Source organism: Canis lupus, chromosome 1, assembly GCF_048164855.1.
Source record: "Canis lupus baileyi chromosome 1, mCanLup2.hap1, whole genome shotgun sequence".
NCBI lineage: Eukaryota > Metazoa > Chordata > Mammalia > Carnivora > Canidae > Canis > Canis lupus.
The window spans coordinates 112,302,880-112,319,046 of NC_132838.1; the positions used below are offsets into that span (position 1 = coordinate 112,302,880).

The 16,167-nt window shown below is 43.3% G+C and overlaps 1 long non-coding RNA gene across 1 annotated transcript in view; it reads right to left on the reverse strand.

Moving 5' to 3' along the window:
• LOC140604638 (uncharacterized) overlaps positions 1-16,167 on the reverse strand; it is a 43,944-nt gene that overhangs the window by 11,616 nt on the left and 16,161 nt on the right. The window lies entirely within an intron of this gene.

Sequence of the window (16,167 nt, forward strand, 5' to 3'; positions counted from 1 at the left end):
CAGAGGGAGAAGCAGGCTCCATGCACTGGGAGCCCAATATATGTATTTGAACAAATTCTAGCTGAAAACTTTCCTAATCTGGGAAGGGAAACAGGCATTCAGATCCAGGAAATAGAGAGATCCCCCCACTAAAATCAATAAAAACCGTTCAACACCTCGACATTTAATAGTGAAGCTTGCAAATTCCAAAGATAAAGAGAAGATCCTTAAAGCAGCAAGAGACAAGAAATCCCTGACTTTTATGGGGAGGAGTATTAGGGTAACAGCAGACCTCTCCACAGAGACCTGGCAGGCCAGAAAGGGCTGGCAGGATATATTCAGGGTCCTAAATGAGAAGAACATGCAACCAAGAATACTTTATCCAGCAAGGCTCTCATTCAAAATGGAAGGAGAGATAAAGAGCTTCCAAGACAGGCAGCAACTGAAAGAATATGTGACCTCCAAACCAGCTCTGCAAGATATTTTAAGGGGGACTCTTAAAATTCCCCTTTAAGAAGAAGTCCAGTGGAACAATCCACAAAAACAAGGACTGAATAGATATCATGATGACACTAAACTCATATCTTTCAATAGTAACTCTGAACGTGAACGGGCTCAATGACCCCATCAAAAGGCGCAGGGTTTCAGACTGGATAAGAAAGCAGGACCCATCTATTTGCTGTCTACAAGAGACTCATTTTAGACAGAAGGACACCTACAGCCTGAAAATAAAAGGTTGGAGAACCATTTACCATTGAAATGGTCCTCAAAAGAAAGCAGGGGTAGCCATCCTTATATCAGATAAACTAAAATTTACCCTGAAGACTGTAGTGAGAGATGAAGAGGGACACTATATCATACTTAAAGGATCTATCCAACAAGAGGACTTAACAATCCTCAATATATATGCCCCGAGGGATCCCTGGGTGGCGCAGCGGTTTGGCGCCTGCCTTTGGCCCAGGGCGCGATCCTGGAGACCCGGGATCGAATCCCGCATCGGGCTCCCGGTGCATGGAGCCTGCTTCTCCCTCGGCCTGTGTCTCTGCCTCTCTCTCTCTCTCTCTGTGACTATCATAAATAAATAAAAGTTGAAAAAAAAAAAAAAAAAAAAAAAATATATATGCCCCGAATGTGGGAGCTGCCAAATATATAAATCAATTAATAACCAAAGTGAAGAAATACTTAGATAATAATACACTTATACTTGGTGACTTCAATCTAGCTCTTTCTATACTTGATAGGTCTTCTAAACACAACATCTCCAAAGAAATGAGAGCTTTAAATGATACACTGGACCCGACGGATTCCACAGATATCTACAGAACTTTACATCCAAACTCAACTGAATACACATTCTTCTCAAGTGCCCATGGAACTTTCTCCAGAATAGACCACATATTGGGTCACAAATCGGGTCTGAACCAATACCAAAAGATTGGGATCGTCCCCTGCATATTCTCAGACCATAATGCCTTGAAATTAGAACTAAATCAAAACAAGAAGTTTGGAAGGACCTCAAACACGTGGAGGTTAAGGACCATCCTGCTAAAAGATGAAAGGGTCAACCAGGAAATTAAGGAAGAATTAAAAAGATTCATGGAAACTAATGAGAATGAAGATACAACCATTCAAAATCTTTGGGATGCAGCAAAAGCAGTCCTAAGGGGGAAATACATCACAATACAAGCATCCATTCAAAAACTGGAAAGAACTCAAATACAGAAGCTAACCTTACACATAAAGGAGCTAGAAAAAAACAGCAAATAGATCCTACACCCAGGAGAAGAAGAGAGTTAATAAAGATTCGAGCAGAACTCAACAAAATCGAGACCAGAAGAACTGTGGAACAGATCAACAGAACCAGGAGTTGGTTCTTTGAAAGAATTAATAAGATAGATAAACCATTAGCCAGCCTTATTAAAAAGAAGAGAGAGAAGACTCAAATTAATAAAATCATGAATGAGAAAGGAGAGATCACTACCAACACCAAGGAAATACAAACGATTTTAAAAACATATTATGAACAGCTATACGCCAATAAATTAGGCAATCTAGAAGAAATGGACACATTCCTGGAAAGCCACAAACTACCAAAACTGGAACAGGAAGAAATAGAAAACCTGAACAGGCCAATAACCAGGGAGGAAATTGAAGCAGTCATCAAAAACCTCCCAAGACACAAGAGTCCAGGGCCAGATGGCTTCCCAGGGGAATTTTATCAAACGTTTAAAGAAGAAACCATACCTATTCTCCTAAAGCTGTTTGGAAAGATAGAAAGAGATGGAGTACTTCCAAATTCGTTCTATGAGGCCAGCATCACCTTAATTCCAAAACCAGACAAAGACCCCACCAAAAAGGAGAATTACAGACCAATATCCCTGATGAACATGGATGCAAAAATTCTCAACAAGATACTGGGCAATAGGATCCAACAATACATTAAGAAAATTATTCACCATGACCAAGTAGGATTTATCCCTGGGACACAAGGCTGGTTCAACACCCGTAAAACAATCAATGTGATTCATCATATCAGCAAGAGAAAAACCAAGAACCATATGATCCTCTCATTAGATGCAGAGAAAGCATTTGACAAAATACAGCATCCATTCCTGATCAAAACTCTTCAGAGTGTAGGGATAGAGGGAACATTCCTCAACATCTTAAAAGCCATCTACGAAAAGCCCACAGCAAATATCATTCTCAATGGGGAAACACTGGGAGCCTTTCCCCTAAGATCAGGAACAAGACAGGGATGTCCACTCTCACCACTGCTATTCAACATAGTACTGGAAGTCCTAGCCTCAGCAATCAGACAACAAAAAGAAATAAAAGGCATTCAAATTGGCAAAGAAGAAGTCAAACTCTCCCTCTTTGCTGATGACATGATACTCTACATAAAAAACGCAAAAGTCTCCACCCCAAGATTGCTAGAACTCACACAGCAATTTGGTAGCGTGGCAGGATACAAAATCAATGCCCAGAAATCAGTGGCATTTCTATACACTAACAATGAGACTGAAGAAAGAGAAATTAAGGAGTCAATCCCATTTACAATTGCACCCAAAAGCATAAGATACCTAGGAATAAACCTAACCAAAGAGGTAAAGAATCTATACCCTAAAAACTATAGAGCACTTCTGAAAGAAATTGAGGAAGACACAAAGAGATGGAAAAATATTCCATGCTCATGGATTGACAGAATTAATATTGTGAAAATGTCAATGTTACCCAGGGCAATGTACACATTTAATGCAATCCCTATCAAAATACCATGGACTTTCTTCAGAGAGTTAGAACAAATTATTTTAAGATTTGTGTGGAATCAGAAAAGACCCCGAATAGCCAGGGGAATTTTAAAAAAGAAAACCATATCTGGGGGCATCACAATGCCAGATTTCAGGATGTACTACAAAGCTGTGATCATCAAGACAGTGTGGTACTGGCACAAAAACAGACACATAGATCAATGGAACAGAATAGAGAACCCAGAAGTGGACCCTGAACTTTATGGTCAACTAATATTCGATAAAGGAGGAAAGACTATCCATTGGAAGAAAGACAGTCTCTTCAATAAATGGTGCTGGGAAAATTGGACAGCCACATGCAGAAGAATGAAACTAGGCCACTCTCTTTCACCATACACAAAGATAAACTCAAAATGGATGAAAGATCTAAATGTGAGACAAGATTCCATCAAAATCCTAGAGAAGAACACAGGCAACACCCTTTTTGAACTCGGCCACAGTAACTTCTTGCAAGATACATCCACGAAGGCAAAAGAAACAAAAGCAAAAATGAACTATTGGGACTTCATCAAGATAAGAAGCTTTTGCACAGCAAAGGATACAGTCAACAAAACTAAGAGACAACCTACAGAATGAGAGAAGATATTTGCAAATGACATATCAGATAAAGGGCTAGTTTCCAAGATCTATAAAGAACTTATTAAACTCAACACCAAAGAAACAAACAATCCAATCATGAAATGGGCAAAAGACATGAAGAGAAATCTCACAGAGGAAGACATAGACACGGCCAACATGCACATGAGAAAATGCTCTGCACCACTTGCCATCAGGGAAATACAAATCAAAACCACAATGAGATACCACCTCACACCAGTGAGAATGGGGAAAATTAACAAGGCAGGAAACCACAAATGTTGGAGAGGATGTGGAGAAAAGGGAACCCTCTTGCACTGTTGGTGGGAATGTGAACTGGTGCAGCCACTCTGGAAAACTGTGTGGAGGTTCCTCAAAGAGTTAAAAATATACTTGCCCTATGACCCAGCAATTGCACTGTTGGGGATTTACCCCAAGGATACAGATGCAATGAAACGCAGGGACACCTGCACCCCGATGTTTATAGCAGCAATGGCCACAATAGCCAAACTGTGGAAGGAGCCTCGGTGTCCATCGAAAGATGAATGGATAAAGAAGATGTGGTTTATGTATACAATGGAATATTACTCAGCTATTAGAAATGACAAATACCCACCATTTGCTTCAACGTGGATGGAACTGGAGGGTATTATGCTGAGTGAAGTAAATCAGTCGGAGAAGGACAAACATTGTATGTTCTCATTCATTTGGGGAATATAAATAATAGTGAAAGGGAATATAAGGGAAGGGAGAAGAAATGTGTGGGAAATATCAGAAAGGGAGACAGAACGTAAAGACTGCTAACTCTGGGAAACGAACTAGGGGTGGTAGAAGGGGAGGAGGGCGGGGGTTGGGAGTGAATGGGTGATGGATACTGGGGGTTATTCTGTATATTGGTAAATTGAACACCAATAAAAAATAAATTAAAAAAATATTCATGATTGTTAGGTCTTCTTGTTGGATAGACCCTTTAATTATGGTATAATGTTCCTCTCGAACTCTTACTACAGTCTTTGGGATAAACTTTAATTTGTGTGATATAAGGACTGCTACCCCAGGTTTCTTTTGAGGACCATTTGAATGCTAAATGGTTGTCCAACCTTTCATTTCAGGCTGGAGGTGTCCTTATGTCTCAAATGAGTCTCTTGTAGACAGCAAAGAGATGGGTCTTGCTTTTTATCCAGTTCGAAACCCTGCATCCTTTGATGGGATCATTTAGCCCATTCATGTTCAGAGTAACTATTGAAAGATATGAATTTAGTGTCATCGTAATACCTATTCAGTCCCTGTTTTTGTGGATTATTTCCTTGGGCTTCTTCTATCTTTTACAGGGTCCTCCTTAATATTTCTTGCAGAGCTGGTTTGGTGGTCACATATTCTTTCAGTTTCTCCCTTTCCTGGAAGCTCTTTATCGCTCCTTCTATTCTGAATGAGAGCCTTGCTGGATAGAGTATTCTTGGCTGCATGTTCTTCTCATGGACCCTGAAGATATCCTGCCAGCCCTTTCTGGCCTGCCAGGTCTCTGTGGAGAGGTCTGCTGTTAATCTAATATTTCTCCCCATATAAGTTAGGGATCTCTTGTCTCTTGCTGTTTTAAGGATTTTCTGTTTATCTTTGGAATTTGCAAGTTTCACTATTAAATATCGAGGTGTTGAATGGTTTTTATTGATTTGGGGGGGAGCCTCTCTATCTCCTAGATCTGAATGCCTGTTTCCCTCCCCAAGTTAGGGAAGTTCTCAGCCATGATTTGTTCAATGTCTTTTTGTTGTCTGATTGCTGAGGCTAGGACTTCCAGTACTATGTTGAATAGCAGTGGTGAGAGTGGACATCCCTGTCTTGTTCCTAATTTTAGGGGAAAGGCTCCTAGTGCTTCCCCATTGAGAATGATATTTGCTGTGGGCTTTTCATAGATGGCTTTTAAGATGTCGAGGAATGTTCCCTCTATCCCTACACTCTGAAGAGTTTTGATCAGGAATGGATGCTGTATTTTGTCAAATGCTTTCTCTGCATCTAATGAGAGGATCATATGGTTCTTGGTTTTTCTCTTGCTGATATGATGAATCACATTGATTGTTTTACGGGTGTTGAACCAGCCTTGTGTCCCAGGGATAAATCCTACTTGGTCATGGTGAATAATTTTCTTAATGTACTGTTGGATCCTATTATCCAGTATCTTGTTGAGAATTTTTGCATCCATGTTCATCAGGGATATTAGTCTGTAATTCTCCTTTTTGGTGGGGTCTTTGTCTGGTTTTGGAATTAAGGTGATGCTGGCTTCATAGAACGAATTTGGAAGTACTCCATTTCTTTCTATCTTTCCAAACAGCTTTAGGAGAATAGGTATGGTTTCTTCTTTAAACGTTTGATAGAATTCCCCTGGGAAGCCATCTGGCCCTGGACTCTTGTGTCTTGGGAGATTTTTGATGACTGCTTCAATTTCCTCCCTGGTTATTGGCCTGTTCAGGTTTTCTATTTCTTCCTGTTCCAGTTTTGGTAGTTTGTGGCTTTCCAGGAATGCATCCATTTCTTCTAGATTGCCTAATTTATTGGCGTATAGCTGTTCATAATATGTTTTTAAAATCGTTTGTATTTCCTTGGTGTTGGCAGTGATCTCTCCTTTCTATTCTTATCATGAATAAAATTCATGATTTTATTGAGTCTTCTCTCTCTTCTTTTTAATAAGGCTGGCTAATGGTTTATCTATCTTATTAATTCTTTCAAAGAACCAACTCCTGGTTCTGTTGATCTGTTCCACAGTTCTTCTGGTCTCGATTTCGTTGAGTTCTGCTCGAATCTTTATTAACTCCCTTCTTCTCTTGGGTGTAGGATCTATTTGCTGTTTTTTCTCTAGCTCCTTTATGTGTAAGGTTAGCTTCTGTATTTGAGTTCTTTCCAGTTTTTGAATGGATGCTTGTATTGCGATGTATTTCCCCCTTAGGACTGCTTTTGCTGCATCCCAAAGATTTTAAACGGTTGTATCTTCATTCTCATTAGTTTCCATGAATCTTTTTAATTCTTCCTTAATTTCCTGGTTGACCCTTTCATCTTTTAGCAGGATGGTCCTTAACCTCCACGTGTTTGAGGTCCTTCCAAACTTCTTGTTTTGATTTAGTTCTAATTTCAAGGCATTATGGTCTGAGAATATGCAGGGGACAATCCCAATCTTTTGGTATTGGTTCAGACCCGATTTGTGACCCAATATGTGGTCTATTCTGGAGAAAGTTCCATGTGCACTTGAGAAGAATGTGTATTCAGTTGAGTTTGGATGTAAAGTTCTGTAGTTATCTGTGGAATCCATCCGGTCCAGTGTATCATTTAAAGCTCTCGTTTCTTTGGAGATGTTGTGCTTAGAAGACCTATCAAGTATAGAAAGAGCTAGATTGAAGTCACCAAGTATAAGTGTATTATTATCTAAGTATTTCTTCACTTTGGTTATTAATTGATTTATATATTTGGCAGCTCCCACATTCGGGGCATATATATTGAGGATTGTTAAGTCCTCTTGTTGGATAGATCCTTTAAGTATGATATAGTGTCCCTCTTCATCTCTCACTACAGTCTTTGGGGTAAATTTTAGTTTATCTGATATAAGGATGGCTACCCCTGCTTTCTTTTGAGGACCATTCGAATGGTAAATGGTTCTCCAACCTTTTATTTTCAGGCTGTAGGTGTCCTTCTGTCTAAAATGAGTCTCTTGTAGACAGCAAATAGATGGGTCCTGCTTTTTTATCCAGTCTGGAACCCTGAGCCTTTTGATGGGGTCATTAAGCCCGTTCACATTCAGAGTTACTATTGAGAGATATGAGTTTAGTGTCATCATGATATCTATTCAGTCCTTGTTTTTGTGGATTGTTCCACTGGACTTCTTCTTAAAGGGGAATTTTAAGAGTCCCCCTTAAAATATCTTGCAGAGCTGGTTTGGAGGTCACATATTCTTTCAGTTGCTGCCTGTCTTGGAAGCTCTTTATCTCTCCTTCCATTTTGAATGAGAGCCTTGCTGGATAAAGTATTCTTGGTTGCATGTTCTTCTCATTTAGGACCCTGAATATATCCTGCCAGCCCTTTCTGGCCTGCCAGGTCTCTGTGGAGAGGTCTGCTGTTACCCTAATACTCCTCCCCATAAAAGTCAGGGATTTCTTGTCTCTTGCTGCTTTAAGGATCTTCTCCTTATCTTTGGAATTTGCAAGCTTCACTATTAAATGTCGAGGTGTTGAACGGTTTTTATTGATTTTAGGGGAGGATCTCTCTATTTCCTGGATCTGAATGCCTGTTTCCCTTCCCAGGTTAGGAAAGTTTTCAGCTAGAATTTGTTCAAATACATATTCTGGCCCTCTGTCCCTTTCGGCACCCTCGGGAACACCAATTAAACGTAGGTTTTTCTTCCTCAGGCTGTCGTTTATTTCCCTTAATCTATCTTCATGGTCTTTTAATTGTTTGTCTCTTTTTTCCTCAGTTTCCCTCTTTGCTATCAACTTGTATTCTATGTCACTCACTCGTTCTTCCACCTCGTTAACCCTCGTCGTTAGGACTTCTAGTTTGGATTGCATCTCATTCAATTGATTTTTAATTTCTGCCTGATTAGCTCTAAATTCTGCAGTCATGAAGTCTCTTGAGTCCTTTATGCTTTTTTCTAGAGCCACCAGTAGCTGTATAATAGTGCTTCTGAATTGGCTTTCTGACATTGAATTGTAATCCAGATTTTGTAACTCTGTGGGAGAGAGGACTGTTTCTGATTCTTTCTTTTGAGGTGAAGTTTTCCTTCTAGTCATTTTGCTCAGTGCAGAGTGGCCAAAAGCAAGTTGTATTGGGAAAAGGAGAAAAAGAGAGGAGAGAAAGAAGGAAAGAAAAGAGAAAGAGAAAAAAAAGGAAGAAAAAAAACGAAAAAGAAAAAAAAGGGAAGAAGAAGAGAAAGAAAAAGAAAGGAGAAAAAAAAAGGGGGGGTGGGGGAAGGAAACAAATCAAAAAAGAACCACGGGGAAGTATCTTCTGATTCTGTGTACTTTAAGTCCCTTGGCTTCCTCTGGAAGTTGTCAGTCAGTCTATCTGGTCTTCTGGGGGAGGGGCCAGCTGTGCTGATTTTCAGGTGTTAGCAGTTGGGGGAGCTGCTGTGCCCCTGCCTGGTGCAGGGCTCAGTGGGGGTTGTTTACCCTGTGAGGCCGCAGGAGGAACAACCCCAGTGGCGGGGCCAGCTCTGGAAACCTGGATTCAGCCCCCGCAGGAACTCCGGAGGTCTCCGTCTGCAGGGCCTGGAGGCTCCGGGGCGGGGCCGCTGATCTGCTCAGCTCGGGGCAGGAGCGTTCTTGCGGTCCTGGGCCCTCCCGGCCTCTGCCTGTCCCGGGGGAGGCGGGATCCTGCGCTGTGTCCCGGCGCCCTGTGCTCCGGGGCCTGCGCTGGTGGATTCGCGCTCCCGGGCCGCGCAGCCCCCTCCGCGGAGCCGCCGCCCGAGCCCCTCCGAGCTGCTCCTGGAACCGCGCAGCCCCCTCCGCACGGAGCCTCTTCCTCTGCCCGAGCCCCTCCGAGTTGCTCCTGGGGCCGTGCAGCCCCCTCCACACGGAGCCTCTTCCTCTGCCCGAGCCCCTCCGAGTTGCTCCTGGGGCCGTGCAGCCCCCTCCACACGGAGCCTCCTCCTCTGCCCGAGCCCCTCGGAGCTGCTCCGGTCCCGCGTGCGCGCTGCAGCCCTTAGGGAGCTCGGCGCACTCTCCTGGGCGCACAGGTGTCTGTTACTGTCCCAGGGAGCCCGAGGGCATCCCCGCCCTCCTGGGACCTGCTCCAACTCCCTGCGAGCCCCTTTCCGCCCGGGAAGGTTGGTGCAGCTCCTGCTTCTCCGCTTCTCCGGGACGGGGCTCTCCTGTCCTGGGGACACTCACCCCGGCCTCAGCCCGGCTCCTCGCGGGGCCCCTCCCCCTTGGAGGCCTTTGTTTCTTTATTTCTTTTTCCCCCCCGTCTTCCTACCTTGATAGAAGGGGAATATAAATAATAGTGAAAGGGAATATAAGGGAAGGGAGAAGAAATGTGTGGGAAATATCAGAAAGGGAGACAACATAAAGACTGCTAACTCTGGGAAACGAACTAGGGGTGGTAGAAGGGGAGGAGGCGGGGGGTGGGAGTGAATGGGTGACGGGCACTGGGGGTTATTCTGTATGTTAGTAAATTGAACACCAATAAAAAATAAATTAAAAAAAAAAAAAAAGAAGCGCGAACTCTTCTCACTGTTGCATTCCAGGTGTTCTCTCTTTAATTCTCAGGCCGAATTCATAGATTTTCAGGATGATTGGAAGGCTTTCTAGGTAATTTGGTGGAGACAGGTGATTTGGGGACCCTACTCTTCCGCCATCTTGCCCCTCCTCCCCATGATTTGTTCAAATATGCTTTCTGGCCATCTGTCCCTCTTGGCGCTCTCTGGAATCACAATTATACGTAGATTTTTCCTTCTGAGGCTATTATTTATTTCCCTTAACCTTTCATCATGGCCTTTTAATTGTTTTCCTCTTTTTCTCCCCAGCTTCCTTCCTTGTCCTCAACTTATCTTCTATGTCTGTCACTCTTTCTTCCACCTCATTAACCCTCATCGTCAGTACCTCCAGTTTGGATTGCATCTCATTTCATTGATTTTTTAATTTCAGGAAAGCTTCCCTATGGAATCAGAAACAATACAAGGGTGCTCATTATCACCACATCTATTTGACATAATTCTGAGAGTATTTTCCAGAGCAAATAAACAAGCGAAAGAAATAAAAAAGCATTCATGATGGAAAAGAAGTAAAATTGTCGTTATTTGTAGATGACATGATCTTTGTATAGAAACACTAAAGGTTACATGAACAACTGTCAGAAAAATAAACAAATACAGAAGCTTCAGGATGCAAAATCAATTTACAGATATCAGTGCATTTACAATATACATTGCAAGGAACATATGGCAAACTATCTGGAAAATAAATAAAATCATCCCGTTTACAAAGGTATCAGAAACTATGACATACTTTGTTCTGCTGGTGCCATGAAGGGTAGAGGCAGGCACCTGCAGGCAGGCAATAGTCCATCTGTAGTGGCAGAGGCAGGTGAGCTCTGCTCTGTGGGCACCAGAGACACTGCCTGGGAGGCAATCCTCAAACCCCACAATTTTGGGTCAAAGAATAAGCAGAGTACACTCAACTACAAGAGAAGCAAAGACATAGACAACGTGGCTTCAGTGTCTACTCATGGAAAGCAAGACAAAGGCCCCATTTGCCATCATCAAGAAAGCAGAGTCTGTTGTTTAGATCATTGCCCAAAAATACACTGGCTGGTATCTTGGCATTTGGCTTTGGATTGGTTTCATACCTCAGAGAATGCCAGGGTAAGTTCCATTCCTTGGAAGATTTGCTCTTTTTTGGTCCATGGAATAGCAGGCACTCTCTGTTTATGTATGAAGAATGGAAAATCAGGTATGCACTAAAGAAAAGAGCCATTCACAGCCTTCACCCTCCTAAGCTCTGCATCTAAGCCAATGAAGTTTCTTACACCTCTGAATTGGTACACCTTTGAAATTGCAAGTATACTTGAAAATAATAGAGTGGAACAGACACTGTGATAGTCTCAGTCTATCAGTATGCTTTCTGTGGAAGACTCTCAATGAAATTGAACAGTAAATGTTTTCCTGTGTTGAAGAACATGTTGGGAGCTATCCTCACAGAAAAGAAATTTTGTTGCAACTAACTTGTTTACAGCTAAGTAAAAGAATTCAAAGTTTTCTGTGAAAAGGAGAAAGAAGAAAAAGAAACAATCAGATAATTTCGACTAAATGTAACCAAGGAGATGAAAGATAAACACACTGAAATCTATGAGACATTGATGAAAAAATTGAACACAGTCAAATAAATGAAAAGATATCACGTGTCCATGGGTTGGAAGATTTGTGTTAAAATATCTATAGTCTTCAACATGACCTACAGATGCAATGTAATCCCCATCAACTCGCCAACAGAATTTCTCAAAGAGAAAAAAAAGCAATTCTCAATTATCAATGGAACTGCAAAATACACCAAATAGCCAAAGTCCACTTGAGCAAGAAGAATGAAGCTGGAGGCATCACTCTCCTTAATGTCAAACTACATTGCAAAACTGCTATCATCATAGAAGTAAGGCATAGTGACAGCACTCCAAGGAGTGCATCTACCATCACTTGTCTCTCAAGTGTGGATTCTTGAGGTGTGAGCAGCTGAACCCAGTTCAGAACCAGTTGTCTGCCAGGTACCAGTATTGACAGAGGGAAACAATAGTGGAACAAAGCAAAGAGCCTTGAACTACATCCATGCGTGTATGATCAAAGGATCTTCAATAAGGGTGTCAAGAATACACAGTGGGAAAGTAGAGTCTCTTCAACAAATGATGCTGGGGAATGTGGATAGCCACATGCGAAAGAATGAAATGGCACACTTACTTTACACATATACAAATCAACTCAAACTGGATCAATGACTTAAATATAAGACCCTAAACAGTGGAGAATCCCTGGGTGGCTCAGCAGTTAGTGCCTGCCTTTAGTCCAGGGCGTGATCCTGGAGTCCTGGGATCGAGTCCCACATCGGACTCCCTGTGTGGAGCCTGGTTCTCCCTCTGCCTGTGTCTCTGCCTCTCTCTCTCTGTCTCTCTCTCTCTTTCTCTCTCTCTCTCTCTGTCTTTAATGAATAAACAAATAATTTTTTAAAGACCCCAAACAGTAAAACTCCTAAGAGAAAACATAGGGGAAAAGATTGATGACATTCTTCTTGGTAATGACTTCATGTATATGACACAAAAAGCACAGGCAACAGAAATGAAAATCAATAAGTAGACCTATATCAGACTAAGCAGTTTCTGTACAGCAATGGAAATCATGAACAAAATGAAAAGGCAACCGAGCAAATGGGCGAATACATTTTCAGAACATGTACAGATAAGGGGTTTATATATAACATATATAAGGAACTCCTACAACAGCATAGTAAAAACGAAACAAACAAATTATCTGATTTTAAATGGGCTAGCATGTCTCCAAAGACAAGGGAAAGAAAAGCAAAAATGAACTCTTGGGACTGCATCAAGATAGAAAGCTTCTGTACAAGAAAAGAAACAGACAACAAAACTCAAAGGAAACTTACGGAATGGAAGAGATATCTGCAAATTTATTCTCAGTATGTGCCTGGTATCCAAAATCTAACAGAAATTATGAAACTCAACACTCAAAAGACAAAAAATCCAGTCAGGAAATTGGCAGAACACATGAACAGACATTTCTCCAAAGAAGACATACAAATGGCCAAGAGACACAAGAAAAACTGCTCCATATCACTTGGCATCAGGGAAATACAAATCAAAACCACATGAGTTATCACCCTACACCAGTCAGAATGGCTAAAATTAACAAGTCTGGAAACCGTAAATGTTGGTGAGGATGCAGAAAAAGGGGAACCCTCATACACTGTTTGTGGGGATGCAGGCTGCTACAGCCACTCTGGAAAATAGTATGGAGGTTCCTCAAGATATTGAAGATAAAACTACAATACTATCCAGCAATCCCACTTCTAGATAATTCTTCAAAAGAATCAAAAGCAATATCTTGAGGAGACAGGAGCACACCAGTGCTCATTACAGTACTATTCCCAACAGCCCAGATATGGAAACAACTTAAATGTCCTACGCAGATGAATGGTTGAGAGGGATGTAGTATATAGGTAAAATGTAACACTATTAAGTGGCTAGATCTCATATGACCTGTTAATAAAGTAAAAGGAAGATAAAAGACAATGATAAATGTTTTCACAGTTGAAACCAAAGCAAACAGCACCCTGAGATGCCACTTCTCATACATCAGACTGGCAAAAAATTTAAAAGACTGTCCATGATTAGTGTTGTTGAGCATGAGGGCAGCGGGCACTCTCATACATTGCTAGTGAGAAAGTAAAATTACAATACTTTGGGAAACAATCTAGCATGTTCTTCAACAAAGTAAACATGTGCCTCCTCAAGATCCCCTCACGCCCTCCTAGGTGCAACTCTCCCCAAGAGAAATGAGACCACACACCCATCTCAAAGACTGCTGCGCAAAAGTTCCTGGCAGGTCTACTTGTAATAGTCCAGAGGTGCAAACAACATAAATGTCCCTAAGTGAGTGAATGAATTTTTGAAAAAGACCTTTCTGCATCTTTCCAGTGTAATACAACTAAGGGTGTAAAGAGAAAAAACTGTGAATCCACAAAACAAATGTACCAATGGGTGAATTTTTTTAAACCACACAAGTAAAGAACTACTCAGGAGCCAAACTGTATTATATAATTCAATTTAAAATTAAAAATTGAAACTAATGTCTAACAAAAATCAAATGTAAGGTTTCATGTGAACCAGTGGAAGGAGGGTTAAGAGGGGCCAAAGGAAGAGAATAGAGAGGACATGAGATTTTTGAGTGGAAGGGACATATTCACTATCTTCCCGTAGGAGTGATGTCTGTGGTGCACGTACACGGGAAAACTTAATAAACTGTGTACTTTACATAGGTTGAGTATAACCTATTTCTTTACTGGGTGAGAGAGCAGGAGCAAGGGGGAGGGGCAAAAGAAGAAACGGAATCTTAACTGAGCAGGGAGTTCCACGTGGCGCTCCATCCAGAACCAGGAGATCATCACCTCAGCCAAAGGCAGACTTGAACTCCCAGGCATCCCTGGAGAGTTTCCTATATGTCCACTATATCTCAATAACGTTGTTAAAATTACATATACATAAATGAAATATTACTTAAAGTACAAATTTCTAAAAATAGCCAGCTGCAGGGCTGGACTGTCTTCCCTCCTTCCCTCCTCGTCCAGCAGAGGGCGGCAGAGCTGCTCAGTAGCCAACAGCCTTGCTCAGGGCCCCACAGCCCAGCAGGCCCTGACCCACCTCAGTCTCACACACATGCAGTCCTCCTTGCTTGGCTCCCAGGCTCCTCATCCTGAGGGCCCCTGGTCTGTGGAGACCCCTGCTGTGTCTCCCTGAAGATTTCTCAGCAGCCCATGGAGGCCTGGGGAACCAGGCGACATTTCCTTGCAGGTGGGACAGGAGAACCCAAGATCCGCCTTTGTATCCAAGGAGCTGAGGGTCTCCTCCCCTTTCCAGAGGCAGCCCTGGGATCCCTCAGCTGAGTCTGGGTGGAGCTGCTCCAGCTCCTGGTTCCTCTGGGGACGCCTAGAGCAGAGGACAGACAGGGACACAGATGACTAGGAGGCAGTGCCCCCAAACCTGGGCTGTGATGGGGAGAGAGGGCATTTGGTGCCCAGACCCCCAGGCATGTGCGTTTCCTCCAAAGTGTGAATAGACCACTACTAGGTCATTCCTTGAAATCTGGAGGACAGAGAGCTCCTCTGAGGGAACACAAACCTGGGTGGATAATCCTCCTGACACAGGCTCAGGAATCTTCTGGACAGTGCCTGTCTTCGCCCCAGGCTCACCCTGCCCTGGGATGGACTCAGGCAGTCTAGGACCCACAGGGACCAGGCCCCGGGCTGACCAGCCCTCACCTCTGCCCAGGGCTCAGGGCCACCCACATCCTTTGGAGCCCGGTGCATCCCGGGTGCAGCCCCCGGCAGTGCCTCCAGGAGGAGACAGGGGGACATCCAGGCAACACCCAGGAAAAGAAACCCCTAAGCTGGCTTTGGCTAAAGACTTGGAGCAGGAGCCTGATTTCAATCCTTTCTGCAACAGACCCTCTGGTCCTTCCCACGTGCCTGTTGTGTCCTGACAAATACTTTGGAGTATCCCGATCCATCAGGGGTCCCTGTACAGCCCCCACTTTACTCCATCAGCCAGGGGGAGCTGGTGTGACCACAGGAGTGTTCCCCAGGCAGAGGACACAGGCTGCCGGCACACTCAGGAGCACATGAACAGTCTCTGGGCCACAGTCCAGCCAACTGACTCTGAGAGGGAGGGGCTCCTCAAATCCTTCTCTGCGGACCAGAGAACCTCAAGCCACCTAATCTGCCACCACCATCTTCTCTTCCCTGGACACGAGGGAAACCCCCTTCCTATCTCGTGACTGAACTCATGAGACACCTGGTTTTGGGGCTCTGACCCTGGAAGCAGAGGCCAGGCTGCTGACACCCAGGGATGGACACTCCCCTCACCAGTCATCACCCAGCCTGCCCCTGTCTCACCCCCAGAGTCCTCTCGGTGACCTTGCTGCAAGGAGGAAATCCAAACTCCCCAGTGCAGGTGAGATCACTGGGGAGACCCAGGCCCAGCAGGACTTCCCTGTAACAAAGGGAAACGATCCCCTGGATCTGGGGACCCTGGGCTGTGTGTGTGGTGCCCA